Source organism: Oxyura jamaicensis, chromosome 24 (assembly GCF_011077185.1).
Source record: "Oxyura jamaicensis isolate SHBP4307 breed ruddy duck chromosome 24, BPBGC_Ojam_1.0, whole genome shotgun sequence".
Lineage (NCBI taxonomy): Eukaryota > Metazoa > Chordata > Aves > Anseriformes > Anatidae > Oxyura > Oxyura jamaicensis.
Window position 1 is genome coordinate 4,770,631 of NC_048916.1, and position 8,219 is coordinate 4,778,849.

General features: G+C 48.1%; 1 long non-coding RNA gene across 1 annotated transcript in view; it reads right to left on the minus strand.

Moving 5' to 3' along the window:
* Positions 1–8,219, minus strand: part of LOC118178093 — a 61,316-nt gene that overhangs the window by 11,780 nt on the left and 41,317 nt on the right. The gene's annotated exons all lie outside the window — the stretch shown is intronic.

An 8,219-nucleotide genomic window follows, 5' to 3' on the forward strand; every position in this document is an offset into this window, starting at 1 on the left:
CAATGGGGTTGAAAAAAAAAAAAAAAGAAAGAAAAAGAAAAAGAAAGAAAACAAACATTCTCTGTTTCTAGAGGCTTGGTTTTCACTGCTTTCTGGGTGTTCTGAGTCAGGGTCACATCAGTGAATATGCCCACATCCTTGAGGTCAAACCAAGCTGGTGGATGTGTTCACTGCCTTGGGAGCAGCCTGCAGGTGCCCAGCTAGATCAGCTCCCACACACTGCTCCCACGCGAGTCCTTCCCTGCAGAGGGCATCTCTACAAGCCCTCAGTCTGTGCCTGTTTGGGGTTTCGGTGCCTCTCCCCCTCCAACCTCACCAGTTCCCATCGGAGGAAGGTGCTGGCTCACATGTGCAGCCTGGTCTCTGCAAGGAGAGCTGCCGACCTCTCCGATTTCTGGTCCATATGATGGCTTCTCTTGTCTGTGAGCGAGAGGATAAATCCCCCGTGTGCTGCTAAAGATGCAGACTGTGTGCGTGAGTGTCTGTGGGGATGAGAAGAGAGGCAGGCAAGGTTTGCTCATTTACCCGAGGCACTGAGGCAGACAGCTTCCAGAGGATGTCTGCAATATTCCTTCTCCCAGGTGCTGGGTACCAGCTGAATATTGCTGCCAGCCATTCCTGGACAGCGAGGGTACTGCGGATTCACTCGAGAAGCCAGTAAATCCTCCTTGTTTACCCCACATGGGAGTTAGCAGAGAGCCGAGCTCAGCTCCTTCCCATCAATTCCATTCACTGCCTCCATTACTGTTATTACTGTGATTAAAAAGCAATCAGAGAGAAATCTTCTTCCTGTCCTAAAATTGCTGAGAATGTCTCGGTTCCACCACTTAAGCATGAGAAGAGCGAGTGTCGAGCACGCTCTGCACTCCCGGACTCCGTGATGCTGAGGAGCGTACCGGAGGCAGCCCGCAGGACCGGCACCGGGGCTGCAGCAATAAACCTCGTGGCAATGAACCCTCGGCAGGGGGAGGCCTGGCAGAGAAGCCCTGGAGGCATCAGGAAGAGTTTCACAGCCTGGAAGCACGGGCTGAGCATGGGGCTCCCCCTGCTCAGACTGTCCTCAGCTTGGACCCAGGGCCAGCCGTCAGCTCGCCATCCCAAGGAGATCCCCAGATCACCCAGCATCCCATAAATCGAGGTCTTTTCCCTCTTTCACCCCCAGCAATTTGTGGTTTCCTGAAAATTCTGGCTCCTGGGTCCAGTTCCTTGGCTCTTTCACCCCAAAGGCTCAATTTGCAAATCTCTCTACCTGCCAGGTCTGCCCTCACACCCAGAGGAGATGTTGGAGGCTCTAAAACCCAGAAAGCCTTGGTCCCACGTCCACTGCCCCTTTTAAAATGCTGTCCCCTTGTCCCAAGCCCATGTAGGCTGCTTTGGGGCCATGTGCTCAGGAAAGGATGATTTCAAGGCAGCCAGCACCCCTTGGGAGGGCATCTACAGCCTTGCTTCCATCGGGACCCACAGCTCACAGCCTGCAAACGAGGCTTGATGGCTGTTTGGAGAACAGAGTGAAATGGTCTCTCACTGGTAACAGCAAGTTTGTGCTGATTTTTTTCTAGCACGTATGCAATTCTGTGCTTCTGAACTAGAATGATGCATGATCCGAGCTAGTGCGAGGGAAAAGCAAATAACGTGGGGACAGAGCCTCTCCCTGGGTGGATATTGGCTGCCAAGAATCAAAGCAAGTAGCTCCCAAAGCTGATCTTCTGTAATAATTCATTCAGCTCACTTAATCACTTGACTTCTGCCACCAGAGCACGACAGACCATTGTTTTATCTTCATACATATTGACTATAAAGTTTTTAAAATGAACAGTTCTTCAGGAGCATAAACAGGAATAATAAAATCTAATTGCTTGTGAACCTTTATGTTTTTGCAATATTTTTGTGGCATAAATTTGCCAGTCTTTTGCACAAAGATAACACAGAAATAAAGCATTTGAATTTGCAAATTAGCAAGCATAAAATATAGGGACACGTTCTTAATAAAACTATTGGGGTGTTCAAACCAAAGTCTGTGATAGTTTTGGAGTTTTTATTGCCACGGATCTGATCTTTAGATAAAGTGTTTGCAAAGTGCTGGGGCTGTGGACCTGGGGACATCACTAGAGCATTTCCTCCAGACCACGCAGGAGCCAACGGACACTCTGACACCAACTGCAGGCTCTCAATCAACCCCAAACTCAGCTCTGAGTATTTCCTAGTCTAGGGAGCTAGTCTAGAGCCACCTTCAAGACATCCCTTACCACATGCCAAGTTAAGTACGGGGATATGTCACGTGTGGGACCGGGGCTGGGAACTCATAGGAACTATTTATCACCTGCAGATACAGTACAACCTGTAATTCTGCTATCCGAACACGCCACAACAAAAACCTTTTCCATCCTAACTCCCCACGAGCTGTCCTTTATGGCTCACAGACACTGGCAGTGGTGGTTGGACTCTGGGGTCCGTGCCATCACCTGCTCTGCTTCTGGTACAAATAGCACACTGCGGCCTCAAATATTTTTCCTCGGTTCTCAGCAGAGTCTGGTGAAGAACACTCGTATTCTTTCTACCCAGAAACTCTTTCCTGTGCCCCTCCTTCAGTGAAATCAGTTGAAAGAATTGTTGCAACAATTGCTCTAAATAGAAAGAGTTGTTCCTAGGAAAAGCCTTGCAGGTTAATATTTACCCTTAACCTGCAAGTAAACATCCAAACCAGATAAAACATGCCTGGATGGTTGTAGTGATTAATTTGTGCAGTTCAGTGCATCTAAACTAGCAGTGTTATACAGGTCATGGACCAAGTCCCAGGATAGTCACCATGCACTGCCAAACTACCTGCACGTTGTAGTAATGAGGGATAAACTCTTCCCCTTTTCTAGCTCTTGTCATTACAGGATCGTCACTGTTTTGCAATGAGTTTTCAACACTTTCTCCCTGACAAGGTAGGCAAGCACGGCCAGCATTTCCCTCGTCAGGAGACGGGCACAGACCAAGAGGAGCAGCTTCCCCGCACTGCTGATGCTGCCCTCAGTGCTCTTGGATATGTGTAAGGCAGGAGGTAGAGCCGGTCCTGGCAAACTTCGTGTTGGAATGGATTTTGACTCAGGTGAGGGCTGTTACCAGGGCCTTTGTGACTGTGTCTCCCCTAGACTGCAGTGCTGAACATCTCCTATGGGAACCTTGGTGAGCTCTAGCAAGAACTCGATGTGTCCTAGGTCCCCCTGCTAAGGTTGGAGTGGGCTGAACTGGCCAAGAGATCCCAGGTCACCAACCAAAGAGTCTGCTTTGCTGCCTCCTGCTCACCAAGCCCAGCAGCAGCAGCAGCTTACACTGATGCTATGAAATAGCCAAGAGCCAGAGCTGCTGTGATCTGCTTTGGAAACTCAAGTGCCACAGGACAGCTGTCCTGGTTCCACAGGAACATGCTGAGAAGGTCCTTTTGTGGGGGGGGAGCTGAAAGAAACCTGCCTCGAACTCCTCAGCGGGTGCATTAGCACCAGGAGCCCTGCCTTGCATTTCCCTGCTCCAGCAGTTTGACAGACCCCATTACCTTTTCACACGCCATTTGGCTGCTGTCAGAAGCAAGAAAGCTTCTTAACAGGGAAACCTTTAAAGGCCACAGCCTGCATATGTGTGCTCTTTACACAGAGCCTCCTTCAAAGAAAAGATTTACTTCGCATTTTCTCTTCCCGCTCGGGACCTCCAGGGGACGATAGCTCCATAGCCATGCTCTCCTGCCTACTTACGGATTCTGTGAGTACTTTCCCATTGCAAATCCTGGAGGATTTAATATCCACTCTGTAATCTACTGGCACCAACAGGCATTATCTAACTAAACCTTAAATTGAAAATGCTAGTCTTTCCATTTTCCCCAAGCCGTTGTGAAAAAGTCAGCCTCTCGGACTCCGATGTAGTTTACTCTCCCTCTAATTAAAATACGCCAGTCAGCTGTTTCTGGGAAGATACTCGGCAGGCTGCTGCTGCTGCGAGTGCTGAAGGCACATCAGGACCTGCATGGAGCTGGTGGTGGGGACAGCAGGGCCACAGCCCGCCCAGCCTGGCCCTGCTTTATCAGACCTGCTCCTGCTGCACCTCCCCAGACGCCAGCAAGAGCAGCACGCTGAGCTCTCTCTGTTTCACTGTGGCTCTCATCTGTCAGGTTTTGGCTCTGCCTGGGCCAGGGGATTATCACTGAGGGCATCCAGCTCTGTGTCCCAACCCGTTACCAAAGCTGCAATGAGCAGACAGGATGCTTCAGCTGCAGGTGTTGTGCTTGGGTCTGTGGGTGCTGGGGGCTGAGCAGAGACACGGAAAAGTGCTCCAGGCAGCTCGTTTCCCAGCCATCTGATGGCAATGACAGTGGACACCTGGCTGGACTAGCAAGCACACACAGCTGGGCTTGTGCTCATAACCTACTGGGGAGGAGAACAGGCAAGAGGGACCTGAGATACACATTTAATGCAGACAGACAGAGACTTACGAAGCAGATTTCTATCACTGACCTTCCTGAAACACATGAACATCATGTGTTTCCAGGAAAAAAAGAAACACATTTTCTGCAATTCTTCCTGTCTCTCATTCATCATACTCCATTTTGGCTAAATCACCCAAGTCTAAACATCAGCCAGAAATACTCAATTATGATTTCCAATTTATTAGAAAAAAAAATAAGAAGCCTCAATCCCAATCAAGTCTGTTGTATGTACCGGGCTTCCATGTGAGTAGGGTATAGATTCTGCTTTGTCGTAATCAATCCCCACTGACACACAGCAAATGGAAAATGCAAACTTTTAGGGAGCAATCAGTCAGGAGATGCAAGAACAAAGACAGCGTTAGAGTGAATTGCAGAGCAAATGCATCTGGCTCAGTAACCCATCTGACAGTACCAGATGCTTCAGTGGAGGATGCTGGTAGACAGATGTGGGATAAGCTGTGTTCAGGGAGAGCTGTTTCTTCCTGACCCTATCGGTTCGTACTTTGCTTATGTCCTTAATTAATACCCCTAATGGTATTTTTAAATCCTGCTAATGACATAGCTGATGTGGCTCCCTGTTAGTGTAACAGCTGAGCATCAGGATCCATGGCGCATTTATTTTCCCAGCACTTATGGCAAATGTGAATCCCCAATTCCAAGACCACAGGGAACAAAACCACGGAGAGGTGAGATCTGCTTAAGGTCAATAAAGGAGTTTGTAGCAAGGCAGAGACTCGAGGCCTAATCTCTGTCAGGAGGGGACTGTGTTCCTCAAACATACCTAATCCCATTTTGAATCCACTTGTCCCTTAGCTCAGGACTGTGTGGCAGCAAAGAGCTAGTCTTGTAAAAATATTTCTCCGAAAACAACAGTTTTGTGACATCTTAGCACCTTTGGAAGCCACTTGGCAGATTATAGGTGGTTTTAGTGCAGGGAACACAGGGTTAGGGCACGACACCACCACCCATCTACAGAGACGTGACTGATGGAGGGATGCCCTCCACCTGCAGGTATCTGGGGACACCAATCCCACAGGTTCAGATGCCAGCTCTTGATCAAGCTGAAGGGGTTTGGCAAAGGCTATTTTTTGGTGCGGGGACAGCTGGACACCTGCCATATGCCTTGTAAACTGCTACAGAAGTTCAGTATGGCAAGCAGTACAACTATTGATACACAGAATACGGATAATAAGGTTAATATTTTGAGTGCAATGCTTGGGAGATGATGAGAAGATGGAATAATAGACACAATCAAAGAACTAGAGGAACTTAAACGGAATAATGCATTTTCTGAAGAAGAAAAAACTAATACAAGAAAAGGAAAAATTTCCCTGTTGAAGCTTTTATTATTCGATATACTTAAAAGAAAAATAATTTCAGGGAGATGTAATGACTGAATATTCCCAAATCCATTAGCTTCTGCTGAAAGAACAGCTGTGTGGGAAACATAGGGAAATAGTCAAGAAGAAAAATCTCATTCCAGCCTACTCTCGTGTTCAGTAGGCATAAGGGACTTTTGTCCTTCATAAGTAACATAATAACTCCGTGTTTTCATTACTCAGAGAAAAGATTAATCCCCATTTGAACTTCTCTAGATGCTCCACTTCCATCACACCTAACGACAGCGAGTTCCACTGAAATATTACATAGGATTAAAAAAAAAAAGGTCTAGGACAGAGGACTGACTTAGATGAATGAAGTGCACGAATGAGGTCACAAACCTCCTTCTGTACAACTAAAAATGCGGAGCTCATCTCTCCAGCCCAGGACAGCAATTCTGGGCACCCACCTCCTGCCGAGCTCTTCACTTGGCAGTAAGACTCGCCAAGATATTCCACACTAAACCAGCCACCCGGGACTTCAAAGCCATGTGCTATATTATTATGTTTTATCGGTATGGCTATTAGGAACACAGGGCATCACTTTTTATCGTACGCTGACAGAGTTATGGCAAGCCAGCTCCGTTATGCTAATCGTTAGGGGTTTTTTGAAGGTAATATCTCCTCATTTCGCAGATAAGACAGGCTAAGAGCACGCACATCGTCACAGTAGCTTGGCTAATGAGCGGTAATTTGTTAAAGGAGCAATTAATTTCAGCAAGAAGTCCATACTTTCCCTGGCACAGGGAGAGCCTGGCTCCTCAGACGCTCCTGACACTTCTCTGCTCATGGCAAGTGACTGAAGCACAAAACGGCGAAGCCCCGGTGCCAGCCCCAGCAGCACAAACTGCTGCAGACCAACTGGCCAGCTTCTGCTCTGACAAAACCCCATGGCCATGCACCCATGCCTCTGAATGACCAAGGGAATGTCCCTTTTCCCTCCCGTTTCAGTGCCAAGAAAGACAGCAGCTCTGCTGCTGGACTCCCAGAGAGCTCTGCCCAGCAGAGCCCAACAGCGAGCAGCGAGGCTGCCGAGTTCCTCTCCAAGACAACTGCATATCAAATAGAAATCACACAAGCACTCTTGATAAACAGCAGGCAGCCCCGCTCCTGCCAGCTAACAGGATTAATCTAAATGCACACAGACACAGCTGGGCAAAATCAAAACATCGAGCAGAGACTAAATTACACCACTTAATGGCACAACGTCTTCGCGGCTCCCGCTCCATCCTGCCTTTCCCCTCGCTGCAGCTATGGCAGGGAGGAGAAGCCTCAGCCCTTCTGGATGAGCAGAGCTCGGAGGTGAAACCCTGGCACCCAGCTGTTGTAGGAGCAGTGGGCAGGAGAGAGCAACGCCAGGTCCTGGAGGAGCTGGGGTGACAAATTCCAAGGGCTGAGAGATGAACTTGCCAACTGGGGGTAATGGTGAGGGCTCCTACAAAGGGAAAATGCACCTCACCACAGGTTCTTATGGCTCTGCAGCCAACCCGTTAATGCCAGAGTGAGCTACCCTCTGAGCCTGTGGTTCATCAGAGCCGTGGCAAGGGGTCTGTAACACCAAAGCAGTGAGCAAGGCTCTGTGTGGGCTGGCTCCATTCACTTGTTGCTCACTAGAAACAGGAGCAGCAGTCCTCGAGGAAGGAATCCCCTGGCTCACCTCTTGTGACTGCTCCTGGCAAGCAAAGGCTGAACCTCCTGTCCCCGAGGACACGCAGACCTCAAGGTGACCAAGAAAAGGCCCTATTAAGGTGTGACATGCTACTCTTCTGGTGGCTACGACTCCAAGACAGGTCACAAACTCTGCTTGAACTCAAATACGAGCTACTTCCAAGTGTTTCCTGATGATTCCTATGCACTTAAGGGAACACTCTGCGGAGACAAAAACCCATCACGATAATACCAAACCATTTTGGTTTCAAATCAAACAATTCCAGTGACACTCCTCAATTACTTCTGCACGTTACCGAGGCCATAGTGGATGATCAACAATATTCTGAGCAGCTCTGAGAGAGCTCCACGTAGCTGTAGAGCAGTGCTGGGAAGTTGGGTGGGAGGAGCAATGGACCAGATTTTGGGAGAATTATCAAAAAACACAGAACCCAAAAATAGAGAGCTACAAACCAGCTTTGCTGTTCCAAACTTGTAAATCTTGTATCGTAAGAGGTTGTCAGTGCTATATGCCATTAAAGTTAGGCAGGCAGGGCTCAGTGAGGAAAGGCTAACATTGATAAAACATTACTGGTCAACATGATTAAGGCTAGCTTGTGGCTTCTGGATGGAATCTCCTTTTAAATTCCTATTATTATTAATTGGTGAGAAATATACCACAGGAAAACAAACAAACAAACAAACAAAACACAAAACAAACAAACAAACAA